This window comes from Macaca mulatta, chromosome 1, assembly GCF_049350105.2.
Source record: "Macaca mulatta isolate MMU2019108-1 chromosome 1, T2T-MMU8v2.0, whole genome shotgun sequence".
In the NCBI taxonomy this organism is placed as follows: Eukaryota; Metazoa; Chordata; class Mammalia; order Primates; family Cercopithecidae; genus Macaca; species Macaca mulatta.
In genome coordinates, this window is record NC_133406.1 from 155,073,337 (window position 1) to 155,089,576 (window position 16,240).

General features: G+C 37.7%; 1 protein-coding gene across 11 annotated transcripts in view; it reads left to right on the forward strand.

Annotated features, from left to right (window-relative positions):
• DDAH1 (dimethylarginine dimethylaminohydrolase 1) overlaps positions 1 to 16,240 on the forward strand; it is a 255,707-nt gene that overhangs the window by 81,237 nt on the left and 158,230 nt on the right. For all 11 annotated transcript variants that reach the window (XM_077991877.1, XM_077991919.1, XM_077991856.1 and 8 more), the window contains one exon: positions 268 to 383. The gene's annotated coding sequence lies outside the window, so the exon portion shown is untranslated. The remainder of the gene's footprint in view (positions 1 to 267; positions 384 to 16,240) is intronic.

The window sequence follows — 16,240 nt, forward strand, 5'->3', positions numbered from 1 at the left end:
ACAGACTCTATATATAGAACATCTCCCGACATATGCCATTCTGTAGGTCTTGAGGGGTAAACAAGTAAGAACACAAATATTACTTACTTAGTTGTGGGTTAAAGTCATCTTTCTATTATTCTAACAATAACTTAAACTTGCAGCTCTTCCTTAGTGAATTTTCACGAATTATCTTCTCTCTAGAGAAGACTATTTCATCACAGAAATATATTAGAGGTATTAAAATGCCTTTCCCCTCTCTCTTCTTCCATATTTCTCCATTTGCAGTTTTATCTGTATGGAAAAGGAGCTCTGGTTGCTTTGGCCAAGACTTTTCAGTAGGAAATGCTTCAAAATACAAAGCAAGAGCTATTTTCAAGAAAGACCTTCTAAATTTATATTAGGTAAGTTAAATTTCAGATGTCCTCCTTTACAGCTAAAAGTAAACACATTTGATTTAATTATATCAATCAAAATGTACTTGCGTTCAAGTGTTGTTATATGTCAATACTCCTGGATAGATTTAAATTACATTGACAGAAAACATCCATTTCCTCACATTTTCAAATACCAAGCAAACAGCAGAACCTAGTCTTTAGCATGGTTGTATTTGAAAAAAATGTAATCCAGCCAAGGCTGATCTTGTTTTTCCTTTATTCTTTAAGCCAGAAGCAATTACTTTTCATTTCAGGATTAAGCATCTGTAACGTTGCCACTCGTCGCTGAGGCTCCTGGTTTCAGCATGTCTCCTTGGTTCCCAGCCAGCTCTGGGTGTTCAGGTAGCAGCTGTGGCTGGGAGTGTCTCTCCAGCCCACATTCCTTGGCCATGAATTTTGCAGCCCTGTTTATCTGATGAAGACCTCCCAGTAGTGAATTGCTCATGACATTGTCACACAAACCTTAATGAATGATATGGAAAGATACTCAATATTTTTCCTCCCGGAATGCCTACCAATCCTCGGTGTCCCAGCCCCTTCACTCCAGCTGATCACCACAAAGGTTTGGTACTGAGATCCAGTGAGACGTTTGTCCTGCAAAAACCACATTCTCACTGGATGCCTACAAGTCCTGTCTATGGGACTGTTACCCAAGCCTGTTTAGAGAATTTTCAACAATTACATCTGCCCATTTGCTGAGTCTCACTTCTCTGCACTAATTATTGACTTCAATTTATATTTTTAATGTACAATTGCTATCATCAACTTCAGTGCATGAAGACCTCTCTTCCTTCTCTTCAAACCCATGACTTTGCTTGGGATAACAGGGATGGCTTTATAGCATGGCTTTCTCACTATTTCATGTGTCTTCATTTTGCTTTCCCAAGTCAGATTGTAAATTCCTTGAGAAAGGAGGCCCTGAAAACTAGAAATACCTATACAGACAGATAGTTAAAAAAAAAAAAAAATTGGACAGAAAGACATTTGTTGCTCTAAGAATCCAGAAAATTTGCCTTAACACGTTCAGAAGAGATCTTTGGCTACAATATACACTCCTCTCCTTTCCCCCGCCTGCCCTCTGCTGGAACTGCTAATGAGCAGTAAGATGGCAAAAGCAGGACATTGCATGGGAAATGTGGGAAAACAGGGGCTAGTCTGACTAGAAGGCGAGTTGAGTAACTGTGATTTGTGAGTCCACAATGGGGATCTTTGAAGTCCTTCATAATGTGCCTCTGTATGACTAGCAACCTCCTCACAAGACTCTGTGGTTCACTGCACACAGAGATATGATTCGGCCTGCCTGCCTGAGATAGACCAAGTGGCCTTGTGTGTTCTTTTCCTCCTCTGTGCTTGTTTCATCTGCAGAACCATCTGATGGATGGCAGACAGCTGAACCAGGTACTGCCCCTTCCCAAACACAAATGCCCTCCCCACTCACAATTCCCCAGAGCCTTCACCACCTTCATCTATGAAAGGCATTTACTAGGGTCTAGCAAGACTGCCAATTTGGTAATGCAAAGCAGGAGATAAGTGTGAAACTCTAGACTGGTTTTCTGTTTCAAAGGGCAGCAGGATGTGACAGCTGCTGAGGCAGCCCTTTGCCCTTGGAGAGGAGAAGCAAGAGTGTAATCACTAGATGACCTCTCCCTCCTGCTGTCTCCTGGGTGGTAGGGACAGTCTCTCTCCCAACCCCACTCTTGGTCAGGTGGCTACATATTATGAAAAAGAGGAGGAAAAACATGTTTTTGCTTTTAAAATTATTATTAAGAGAGAGTACTCTTTGGGGAAGCAGAATCCATTAGCTGAATTCATTTCAGTATCTGTGGTTAATTAAGTTAGGCAGCCTTAATGCAATTTTATTATGTAGCCTTTAAGAGCTGTTCTGGTAAATGCCCATCCTATAAATACTAGCACTACTTTATATGTGTGATATCCTTTTTGGAAGGGTAAATCTGAATTATTATCCAGATATTAATCTGCACACAACCCCATCCAGACAATGCAAAGGTGCTTCCTCATATTTTGAACATTGTTCAATACATTTAGAAGGGGGAAAAACCGCTCAGATATGACTTTCTACAATTTTAAGTCAGTGGATAAGTCAGCCTGGTTGCATCCCAAAACATACTTTTGAACATCAATTTCACCTTACTCCTGACCAAGTAATTGATTTCTATATTTCATTCTGTAAATTAAACACTAGACTTTGAATTACTAGAAGAAATACACAGTTAGCCAATAAACCTTTCTTATAAAATGACAGTATTTTAATTTATTAGATGCATTAGCATGTATTCATGCCTAAGATTTCATCAATCAATTTTCCATTTTAAAAAGCGGTCTCTGGAAGCAACAGTGGAGAGATGCTGAGTTCCAAAAGCAATGTTGTGAAAGGCAACAGGTCTAGCGTTCCAGGTACATGCTTAACTAAATTCTAGTCAATAACCATGTGGCTCCAAGTATAAACCCACAGTTTTTAAAGTATCTGCCTTCTGAACTGACTCTTTTGGAATGTCAAAATTTTAAAAAGAAAATATTTAAATTTCTCTATTTAAGAGGTGTGCTATGTTTGTTCAATATTGGAGCAACCTCTGATATTATTTTAAAATATTTATTTTGCCACTTTGACAGCCTTCTACACTGCTGTTGGGTTTTGATTTTGTTTACAGTACTAAATTTCAATAGTTGGCTTCAGATTAAATGCATATTCGTATGTTGTGGTGATTTTATTAATTAGTTGCTTTTGAAAAATCTTTTAAGCCCAAAGTCACTCCAAAATAGAAGCTCTAAGAATTACTACCACCAAGTTAAATTGAAGTCATGTATTCATTTCATTCAGTCATCGAAAATATATTTAACACACAGGACTTGACTAACTTATCTCTAAGCAAGGTAGGCATAGCACCTGGGGCCCACAATACTTTTAGAGGCCTATAAAAACAGTCTTTTCAATCAGAAGAAAAAAATTTTTTTCTTTTAAAATCAGAAGAAAAAGATAAAATTTTAAGTCAAAGAAAGTATATATAATATTAATATATTCATTTTCATACCAGCATGATCATAAAATATAATTTTAATTTTTTTTTAATGAAGGAAGGGGCCCATGAAGGCAAAAGTTTCCAGGACCCATAAAATGATAATGCAACCCTTCATGACATATGCCAAGTTTTATCTATGCTAGATTCTAGGTGTAAGAAGATATGTAGGGCACAGTTTCTGTACCCAAAGTACTCATAGTCTAATGAAGAAAATGGACATAAAGCAGGCAGTTCATAATGTGGTTGGTTCCCTTGAAACTGTTTGAAAGAGTAATTACAAGCTGAAAAACACAAGGGTTTTACTACAAAATGTCATTTAACACATAGACTTGGCCTTATGTTTCTTTCAGTTAAACTTATACAAAAATTAGGTTTATATATATATCTTAATGCTACATAGACAGTGTAAGTATATATGTTTGTTCATTTTAAACATTACTGATACTGCCATTCAGATCTGTAAGTCAGAATGTTCATTATTTTATAAGTACTGTCCATCAAAAGGACCACAAAGGAAGTTCCACGTGCTGGTATCAATGGTCCAATGAGGAAGATGAGAAGTGAGATCTAGTTTTCCCTAGCTTAGCAATGCTTACCTATGTCCTTTCAAGTTTTACCAAGATTTCAGAAATGGAACAGAATCCTGGTTGCACTTTCCCTCTTAATAAAATTTCACATATATGTGAGATTCCGCATTTATTTTTTTTCTATTACTGTTTCTAATTCCAATAATTTGGGTAGTCACAATGTTCCCCTAAACCTAAGCTTCCTTGTTAATATTTGAGTCCATTTTTGCATTTTTTGATTGTCAATTAGAGAATGATTTCTGAACATTTTCTATTTTTAGAGCAATTTTACCTTCATTATCTCATTACACACACAAAAACTTTTTGAATAAGTAGGACATCATAGGACATTCAAAAGAACACAGACTCAGACAAGCCTGGGTATGAATCTCAATTCTGCCAATCAAGCTCTATTACTTTGGTCACTTCATTTAACCTCATTTGCATCTCAGCTTCCTTATCCATAAAATGAGGATCATTATGCATGTCTCATAAAGTTGCCATAAGAATTAGGATAATGTATGTTAAGTGTTAGACCAGCACCTGAAATTTAGTAGAAGCTAAATAAGTAGCTGCTATTATTATTTGCCATATTTTATAAATTAGGAAACTGAAGCATAGACATATTCCTCATGCCAGTATAGGGGGTTAGGGCACCTAGTTATTACAGGCAAACTGCAGACTTTGTTTTGAACAAGGCTTATTGAAAATGAGGGTATACACTACAAAGTACAGAAGAAAAAGATGCAGAAAAAACACTGACATCAAACCAACCAGATAACCAATATATGTTTATTGGGCACCTTGTAAGTAGAAGACATTCTGTGTACAAGTTGGGCTACTTTGCAAATGACAGAATTCCAACTTGATCACGCAAAAAAGAGAATTTGCTGACTGATGTCACCCAAACAGAGAATGTGGACAGCTGGTCCTACGGATGTCTGGACTCAGTGGCAAGTACACTTTTAGGGCTTATACTCTCTATTTCTGATGTATGTTTCCGGTTCTCTTTGCAGATGAGCTTTCTCCATGCCATGGGGAACATGAATCCTAGCAACTATGATCTCTCATCTCATCCTAACTAAGCAGTTCTACCAGCAAAGAAAGAGAATTTCTTTTTCTTTGTCTGCAGTTTGAAAACAGTCCTAAGAATCACTTGCATACCAATTTAGGTCACATACTCTTCCCTAAGCCAATCACCAAGCCAGGAAGATGGGGTAATATAATTGGTGCAATTAGGAGTACATGACATGTTAGGAACTTGAGACCAGCGTGGCCAACATAGGGAAATCTCATCTCTACAGAAATACAAAAAAACTAGCTGGGCATGATGGCACACACCTGTAGTCCCAGCTACTTGGGAGGCTGAGGTGGGAGGATCACTTGTGCCTGGGAGGCAGAAGTTGCAGTGAGTGGAGATCGCACCACTGCACTCCAGCCTGGGTAACAGAGCAAGACCGTCTCAAAAAAAGGAGAGTACATGTTACTGTTGTCATTAGAATAGAGGGAAGTGCATTGGGTGAGCAAAAATCATAACCTTTACCTTTAATGAGTTATAATAGAGAAATTAATATTTTAATGGTAGAGTTGGCTCAAAGAGCCAAGAGGCCAGAATCTCAGAATGTCTGGCTGAGATGCCATGAGCCCTGAGCGGACATGTCACATGGACTGCTCAGCCAGGAAGGGAAGCCTGTCATACTTTTGTCCCCCACTTGTGTTATCTCATAGACTACAGACTTAAATTTATTTCTTAATATGCATACTATTTAAAGAAGGAAGTTATAAACATTTGGGCATTATCTTAGAGAAAGCAGAACTTTCTAAAGAGAGTGACTAGAGGCTGGACCACAGACTAACATCCCTGTTGGTTGAAAAATTGCAGGCTGTCTTGTCCTGTTGGAAAGCATATTCTGTCAGATTGCTTAATGCTTTTCCTTCCTGTAGCATGGGCTTGGGGGAGTGGTACTCAAAGCAGACTTACACATTGGATTATATAGTGAATGAACTTTTCTTAATGGCTTTGCTGGGTTTATTTAAGACATTGAACTGTTTGCCCTTGTCTCTAGTAATTCAATGACTACTCATCATTACATTAGTGGGAGAACTATTATACTGTATTAGAGATACGGAGATCTTGTGACTGGGTGAGGAGTCAGTGTTTTGACTTTTTATGCCAACATCATTATTTTCCCACTCATTTCACATTTCTCCTGTCAGTTCAGCCCTCAATTCAAGGTTACCTTGATTACTTTCAGGTCTTTTAGTCATGAATCTTTCTAAACTATTTTTACCTCAAAATGTTCCTATCTTTTCATGTACTCACTTTGTCTTCTTTTCTGTCTCAAAATTAGAGGTTTTCCTAGTTTTTTCCAGCACTAAATTCTTCCCTCTTCCACCTCCTTAGAAAACTAACTTCATTCATTACTTCATCTTCTATTTGCATTTTCAACTATTCCTCTTCATTGTTTCTTTCTCCACTTATGCACCACAAGCCTACCTCTTGAAACAGTATCAAATGAGATCATGTATGGGAAAGTGCTCTGTTACTCTGAAGTGGAATATAAATATGGAATAATATCATAATCCTGTCTTTCTTCTTCCCTCCATGATCATTTCAAAAAACCGTCACTATAAAGTATTTTTTAATTTTACTATATCACTGTTCAACTCATTACCTAATGTCTTAAAATCTGACTCTGTCTCCTAAAATACTATGTTGGGGGTTCATAACTTTATTTTCCAGTATTTGATGCAGTTAACTACATCCTCCTTCCTTGGTTTCTGTAACCTCATAACCTTGGTTTGCCTCCTCTCCCTTTAACCATTCCTCTTTCCTTCAATGTCCATCTTTTCCCTTCTACCTCTAAATGTGAGTGGTATCTATCATTCTGTCCTTGCTTCTCTCCCTCTCTCTCTGATTTTCATAAATACTCCTCGAAACCAACAAATTCTTTTCTTCAACCTCTGTTAATTGCCTGCTGAGAATTTTAACTTAGATGTCCCACAAGACCCCAAAGAAAATGTATTTTAAAATAAACTCTTACCCCACTCCAAATATCTTCCACCTTATCTCAGCCAATAGTGTTACTCTTTTACTGAGTCACCTAGGCTTGAAACCCTAGTTCCGTGATTCATTTTTTCCTCCTCTTTATCCCTGAATCTAATATCAGCCATATTTTACAGATATTTACTCTGTCTCTGCCTTTTCTTCCTTCAGGTAGTGATAGTTCAGGCTGCTGGGATAGCACATAGCCTATTATGTTTGCTTTCAGTGGGGTTGTCCAAACATATTTTGTGGTCATACTCTTTTTCCCTTCTTTGTTCCTTAGCCCTTTTCTGGGCTGAATAACCATTTTAACTTTATTCACAAAGACCACTAAATCTTCCATGCTAATATTTTCTCAGAACTTGCACTAAACATGTTTAGAATAGCTAGAATGGCCTGTATAACATGCCTGGTAAGTAACAGCTGGGTGCAAGTTGACTATTGTTTATAAGTAGTGACATAACAAAAATACATTTCATAGCTATATGTCTTTATTAATTTGCATTTTCAAATACAGTCAGCATCTTCATATTAGCAGATTCAACTGTACTTGATTCAGAATGCTGAAATTTTGAGGATCCAAAGACATGCTAATGAATACACACTGAACGTGTTGCCTGAGTTTTAATACTTTTTCACCAATCATCAGAATATAATTCTGGTTTATGTCTAACCTCATCAGAAACATCACCTTTCAGGCTCTAGGATTCTAGCTCTCCAGCCTTGTTTCTGCAGATCCCATTAGCAAAAAAATGATTAAGGAAAGCTTCAGTTTTCCCAGTTTTGACATTAAGGGTATTTGATGCCACAGTAGCATACTGTGCAACTGTAAAAAGAATAGAGAAGCTCTTTATGTGTCTATATGGAAAGATCTCTATTAGGAAATGAATGTTCATGTCTCCCTCAGAATTCATGTGTTTAAGTCCTAACCCTCAATTTGATGATGATATTTGGAGATGAGGCCTTTGGGATGTAATCGGGGTTAGATGAGGTTATAAGGGTGGGACTCTCATGATGTTATTAGTGCCTTTATAAGAATAGATGCCAGAGAGCTTGCTGGTTCTCTCTCCGCCATGTGAGGACATGGTGAGAAGGCAGCCATCTGAAAACTGGGAAGAGAGCCCTCACCAGAATCTGACCATGCCGGCACCCTGATCTTGGACTTTCAGCCTCCACACTGTAAGAAAATTAATTTCCATTGCTTAAACCACCCAATCTATAGTCTTCTGTTATGGCAGTCTGAGCTGACTAATATAATCTCCAAGATTTATTATTATTATTATTATTATTATTTTGAGACAGTCTTGCTCTGTCATCCAGGCTGGAGTCCAGGGGTGTGATCTCACCTCACTGCAATCTCCACCTCCTGGTTCAAGTGATTTGCCTTCCTCAGCCTCCTGAGTAGTTGGGGTTACAGGTGTGCACCACCACACCTGGCTAATTTTTTGTATTTTTAGTAGAGACAGAGTTTCACCATGTTGGGCAGGCTTGTCTCGAACTCCTGACCTCCAGTGATCTGCCTGCCTCAGCTTCCCAAAGTGCTGGGATCATAGGTGTAAGCCACCACACCTAGCCTCCAAGATTTATTTTTAAGTAGGGGAGAAAAGGGTGCCAAAGTATACTGCAATGGGAGTAAGAAAAAAGGGGAAATATACTTGTACTGGCTTGCATATATATTTTTTAAATCTTAGGAAGTGTAAATGAGAAACTGATAATGTTGGTTACCTGTTTTGTGGGGATAGGCAGATAGAGAATAGGGGAGGAAAGGAGACATTGCTGTATATCTTTTTATACTATTTGATGCTTGAACTATGTGAATGTGCTACCAGTTCAAGAAATTAAATAAAATTTACTTTTTTAAAGAAATAAAACAAAAACATTTAATAACAAAAACATTTAATTTGGAAAAATAAGATTATATTCAAAGAAGAAAAATACTGATTATGTTGAAAGAGGATGGCTGACTAGCAGAATAACTAAAGCAGAAGTTTACATTTGATGCAGGCACAATTTGAACAAGATGAAGGAATAGGAGCAGATGTATTAAATAGCTTTCCCAGTCAGCTCTTTAATAACCCCCATGACAGTGTAGACAGTTCTTATTGTCTACTGCCCTTTTCTTGGATCTGGATACTGCCAGCAGAGCTGGAACTGCCCACATGACATGTATTCAATTGAAAGGTGACAACCACAAGTTCTCAGTACTCTCAGTAATGCTCAGATGGTGCCTGAAAGTAACACCTTCTCCTTCAACTTCCCTTGGTTGGAGGTCCTAAGTATAAGGAAAGCAACTACTGAGAAAAGGACCCAGTCATCCATTTGAAAGAGGTTAATGTCTCATCCAAGAACACAAATGTAACTTTTCTCACAACCTACTTTGGCCAATTAAACATCCAATTGTTTTACAGACACTATATCATATTGCCCCAGAGCATTGTCCTTATGTAGTTCTGATCATTTTATTTCTGTTTAATATCTATCAAAGAATTATTCTCTATTAGTTTCAGGGTAAAATCCAAAATTCAAAATATGATATTCAAAAACTCTGGTCATCAGGCTTCGGCCTATCTCTCTACCCACATTTGCTCATTGTGAGCTATTTTGCCATGACCCCAAAGTGCTTTTCTTTCTCAGACCTCCATACCTTTTTAAATGCCATTTTCATTGCCCGGACTACTCTTCTATTTCTTCCTTTTGATGATGCTTTTCCAAATTAAAGTGAGTGTTCTTTTTCTAATATCACCCTGCATTTATTGCATACCATTGAGATTCTCTATGTGCTTGTCCTTTCTATCAGACTCGAGAAGTTCAGGGACCATGGCATATTCAATTTACATCTCCAGTGCTGGCATCCAGTAAGCATTTGACGGTTGAATGAATGAATAAATATGTAGTCTAGCTGAAGGTTTAAAGACAGAACATTGTAGTACCCTATAATAAAATCCTAACCAAGGCTTAGGAAAAGTGCCTTGCAGGAGGATTCTAACTCTGCATTTTAAGAGCGTAATTCAGCCTCAGATTGACTTGTAAGAGCTGAATGCTGTCAGGACAATTCTCCCCGAGCCTTCTGATTTTTTGGAAGGCTTTCAATTTTGCAGATTTGTGTGTGTGTGGTTTGAAAACTCTGGTGAGCACTGCCATACTGAAGTAGTTCTTTGACAATCTCCTCTGTTTAAAAGCGTTTTACTTCTCATATTCTAAAGCATAGATGACAGCTTGCAATCCAGTGGATTTTCATCCTTATCTCCTGAAAACCACATTTCTTAGGCATTGTGGTGGCAAAGTTCCATATCAATGAAAATCATCCCACGGAAGTGAGTCTTCAGCTCAAACCTCAGATCCACATTTGCTTGTCAGAGAGCAACAGTGACAGCAGGGCAAACTCAACCACTTTGTAGTTAGATGTCTTTCTCATGTGTCTTTCTCAAAGATGTTCTTTTAAAATGTGAAATTTCCAGAAAAATCTAACAGTTTCTAGCCAAAAGAGTTCACTTCCCAAGCTAAAGGGGTTGATCTTGGTGGGCTTCAGTTGTGTCAATAGGCCACTAGTGAGGCAGACTTCAGAGATAAGCCATCTTTTGTTAATTCAGTTCACTCTGAACAAAACAGACAGAATGAATGCTTGAACCCCACCTATTTAGACATGCTTGCATAAACACGGCTTCATAATAGTTTGTTTTCAGAGTCCACTGACTTTAATTGTCCTATGGATGCTGTTTAAATGCCTCCATTGATAAATTTAATGTGTTAGTGCTCATTTTCTATAGTAATGAGCATAGTCACAAGCCTGAGTTCAGTATACATTTGAGCAAAATCCTGGCACTAATCTCAATATAAATAGCACATTTGATCTTACTGACACGTGACTGAAGGCAAAATGTAAATCCAACAAAATTTGCAGGACTTTAGTTCTGATGCCATTTTTTGTAAAGTTTGGGGATAAAAATGATAGGAGTCCTGGAATATTTTTCCCACTCTAGGATTTTAGTTATTCTGCAGTTACCAAATCGGCAAAATTTCTGAATTTGTCCTCCTCCAGGAAACACTGTCTTAATTAAATAATTAATTAAGCTCATTTAAAAGCCAGTGGTTCTCCTGTGGTTTGCTTCCATAATTGCCTCTTTACTCATTAAAAAAAAAAAAAAAAACTACCTAAGTTAACTCTTTTATTTGTTCTTAATATGATTCTTTACCTAGTCTATGCAATTGTTTCTCATATGGCTTAAATGTCTCTCTGTGTTGTCATTGTTGGTATCTGTAGAAAATTGTTAGGTCCCAAAAGGCAAGACCTGAGTATCCTTACTTTCTGTGGTGCCCACACAGCATTATATGATATTAAACAGGTAATGATTTTAGTGTGATGAAGACAGGAATCTATAGCATGCTGATGTAATGTGAATTTAACATCAAAAAATTAAGTTACTGAAGCTCTGGTATGCTATTCATAGCACACAGTAACCTGTATCAGTTACTAAGATGGGTTTAGTATTATGTGAAAGCAGTTGATGAAATGTTCCAAATAGCCAACTTCCAATGACTCAGAGTACATGTGTCCCTTAAATTGCTCACCTGCTTTTGCTCTCGAGCTATGTTTCAGCCTTGATGTTTCCAGAAAGAGGCTGGAAAGGAGGTCAAATCAGCCAACTTATACATTTTGGTGGTTCTGGTGATAGGGTTACCATAAGAGATGGTGATAATGATTGTTAAACCATTATTTTTAGGGATTAATGTGGAATTTACATATTGATGGTCAGCTTGCATCAGTAAATTGACACGCATTATCAAATGCACTGTTTGTAGAACTGTAGAGAAATTCCTTTTTCTATCAAAAGGTCTACGTGGTTAGTCTGACTGCGGATCTTTTATCGACATTCTAGTCTTGATGGACTAGCAGAGCTCAGAGGAGCAAGCCTTAAACACAGAGCACAGTTTCCTAGAAGTAAAGAATTTAACCTTTGTTCTAGTCCTTCTTTCTGTCAGCCTCATCAGCAGGAAAACTGTGAAGTTTGATTTCAAATGAATCATCCTTGGCAGCATTTTTCCTGCTAAAACCACTTATCTGTCACTTTATGGAAATTGCTACTTGCCCTCAGTGGTATGCAATATTAGCTCAGACATTACACATAATTCATTATACCACAAAGTTGAATATATATATATATATATAAAATATATATAAATATATTATACATTAAACATAAGTAAATAGGTAGATAGATAAAATTTCTCCTGAACCAGCTATGTATCAATAAACTCAGCAGTTTTACAGTTAAGTTCTGAAACCACAGCCTTTTGGTCACTTGTCACCGGCATTCTTCCAAGAGAGATTAAGAAATGTTTGGCCTAGAGGCAACCTTTAAAATGTACCAAGAAGTGCATTTTTGCCAGCTCTATTAATATTACTTCTACCTAGATGACCCTCATATTTCTTGATATTCTTTAAATGTTTGCAAATTGGGTTTATAACATTTCCTCCTCCTTCAAAACAACCCCAGCCCCTTAGGCACTGTGTCTTTAAGACATAGCATTAGAGAATTTTTACTCCTGGAGTGTGTATCTACAATCAAATGTGATTATATGCTTTATTCTGAATTGAAATTAGCTTTATGACTTCTACAATCAGAGTGAGTGTTGGGCTTAATGAGTTGAGACTAGATAACAGAAGATGCATCTTCCACAGGCTGTAGCACTGAGTCGCCACATTTCTCATACGGGTCTGCAGTCCATGGTCTGCAGTTCAGAAATCCAAAGGGCTCTGAAAAGAAAAAGTTTTAGTAACAAAATTTGGTGGCCAAAATTGATATGAAGCTTTATAGTCCCCATTCATCTCACTTAATGGAAATATTAATATGCTTGATTATGGGTTGCTGCCCAGGACCCACTGGGGGTGTTACACAAACAGATACACTCACCATATTACCTTCCTAAAATCCAAAAAGTGTCACATCTGGCATCAAATATTTTGGATAAGGAATTGTTAACTGTACCTTTCCTTAAAATACTAAAGAGTTTTGACTGAGGAGAGCGAGCCAATCAGGTTTTTAAGTTCATGAAAGGCAAATCCTTCCAGCATGAGAAAACCAAGAAGAAGCGGGGCAGCTACTAGGGAGATTCAATCCCTGTCCAGGTCAATTCTGTCAAGTTTGACAGCGAGTGGCCTCGGGCCATCTTTGGTGACACAGGGGTGATGATCAGAGACCACTCACTTTCTCCAGTGGACCTGGGAACCCTCAGCTCCGTAGATGAGGGTCTTGATGAGGGCAGAAGTTTAGACTTTACAATGTAACATCCTCTCTGGTCCTTTTCTGGGTTCCTAGTTTTGTACAGATTTGTTTTTGAGTGTTGGTCAAAATAAGGGGACAAAATAAGGGGAATATTATCTTTTAAGATAATTCTTTTTTTTTTTTTTTTTTTTTTTTGACAGTCTCACTCTGTTGCCCAGGCTGAAGTGCAGTGGCATAATCTCTGCTCACTGTAATCTCTGCCTCTCAGGTTCAAGTGATTCTCCTGCCTCAGTCTTCTGAGTAGCTGAGACTATAGGCATGCGCCACCATGCCCAGCTAGTTTTTGTATTTTTAGTAGAGATGGAGTTTCACCATTTTGGCCAGGCTGGCCTCGAACTCCTGACCTCAGGTGATCCGCCCGCCTTGACCTCCCAAAGTGTTGGGATTACAGGCGTGAGCCACCATGCTGGGCCAAAAATTCATTTTTATTATTGTCCTCTTCTTCCTTTTCTATGAAAGTCCTCATCCTAAGAAGTTTATATATTTTATATTAAATCATTTCCTGTCAATTTTTGTTGTGATTTTCAAAGGTGGATTCCCATAGATAAAATCTTAGCTATTGCCCAAGACATAGTAAAGGGTCACATGTATGAATTTTTATAATTGGAAGGAAACTCTGCCTTTGTGAGTACACATGTCCATCCACATTTCATCCCTCCATCCCTCAAAACCCTAGTGAGGGGCATTAAAGAATGGTTGATGTATATGCAATGTCTGTTAAGCATGCACTATGTATTTCATCCTCATTTACTGGGTCTGAGATTGAAGTTTTTAGCCAGCATGGACCTAACCTACTTTTTGAGATAAAATATACTGTTTTGTTACAGGCAAAATTCTGGTGTGGTGTGAATACTGTGGGTCAGTCTGAAAATTTTTTTTTTCTGTAATTTTATCATTATTATATGATTGCAATACCTGCTTTGTTTTTTAATTGGAAAGCAACCTTTTCTACTGTTGAAAGATATTTTTTTGACAACTTGACCCTTCCTAGTGTTGAGTACTAAGTTGAGGACTGCATCTTCCTGTTTTTTACATTATAGAGAACAAAATACTATTGATTTGAAAAATACATATGACTTGGTATCTCTATCTTGGTTGCAGTGGTGATACAGAATTGGTTTCATTAACTCCTACATAATTGGTAATCACTGATCAAGAAAGTGGGAAAACAAAACTTTAAAACCTCAATCCTCAGTAGAAAGCAGGTTACATTAGGTCAATTTATAGGTAATCTATGTATGTGCTAATGGGATTGGAAACAACCTTACAGAGCACATTACCTGATAAACTTGAGTGGAGTGAGTTTGGGAGAACAAACTAATAGGATTATTGTGCCTCCTAGTTGGTACATGGGAGCAACTGACACGCCCCCTTCAGAACTTAACTGTTAGTAACAGTGGTGGTAACAACACAAACCAGTGATGTTGGTTTTAGGCCAACATCTAAAGCTCTTAGGCCAAGCTGGCCAGACTGTATGGCTGCAGGAAGTGACTGGCCAGTGGCAGTGCTCAGCCAGACCAAGATGAGAAGGGAAGAGTCAATAAGCTTTCTGGAGGCTAAAGTGTTCCCGTGGTGGGAAAGTGTGCCCCCAGCCTTCATGGATGAGTTATTGGTCTTAAAGTTGGTCTCCTCTTGTTAGGATTTCACACTCATTAAATAACCTGATAATAACCTGGCTTTCCACGTAACTGCCTCTAGGAAGAAAAGTACTGTTCATGTTGACATAGGTATTTCAGTCTGCATGGTAAAAGTTCTATATCTTACTACAAAATAATAAACTAGCTGGTTTATAATGTGTAAAAAAGATTTTTGAGAAATCATTGGGGGTGGTATCATATTAAGTGATATCATCCATATGGGTAGTTGTTCTCATAACATCTTGTATATAACTATAACACTTATCATAATGTACTAATCATTTGTTTTCAATCTTTTAATTTGGACTAGACCCTTTTATAATTTATAAATTATAAAATAAATTATAATATAATTTATAATTTGGACTATAACCCTTTCAGAGAGAAATTGTCTTTAGGCTGGGTAGGTGGCTCACATCTGTAGTCCCAACACTGTGGGAGGCCGAGGCAGGTGGATCACCTGAGGCCAGGAGTTTAAGACCAGCCTGGCTAACATGGTGAAACCCTGTCTGTACTAAAAATACAAAAAGTAGCTGGGTGTGGTGGTGCACACTTGTCATCCCAGCTGTTCAGGAGGCTGAGGCAGGAGAATCACTTCAACCTGGGAGACGGAGGCTGCAGTGAGCTGATATTGCGCCACTGTACTCCAGCCCGGGTGACAGAGCGAGACTCCAGCTCAAAAAAAAAAAAAAAAAAAAAACAAGAAATGATTTTTATTATTTTATAAAGTATATGCTTCTTAAAGAAAAATTGGAAAATACATAAAATTTAAAAAAACCAAAAATCATACATAATCCCACTTCTTAAAGATAACAAAAGTTACTGTTATATTTTATTAAGCCTTTTCACCTATATATGTTCTTAAAGTAAAACTGTGGTCATACTAAAACATTGTTTTCAAAAGCATTATTTTTAATGGCTACAGACTATCCCACAGGTATGGATGTACCATGATTTATTTAACTACTCTTTTATTATAGGGCTTTCCAATTGTTTCTGATTTTTAATTTTAATTTAATTAATTAATTTATTTATTTATTTATTTTTGAGACAGAGTCTTGCTCTGTCGCCCAGGTTGGGGTGCTGTGGCACTATCTTGGGTCACTGCAACCTCCATCTCCCGATTCAAGTGATTCTTGTGCCTTAGTCCCCTGAGTAGCTGGGATTACAAGTGCTCGCCACCACGCCCAGCTCCTTTTTGTATTTTTAGTAGAGATGGGGTTTCGCCATGTTGGTCAGGCTGGTCTCGAACT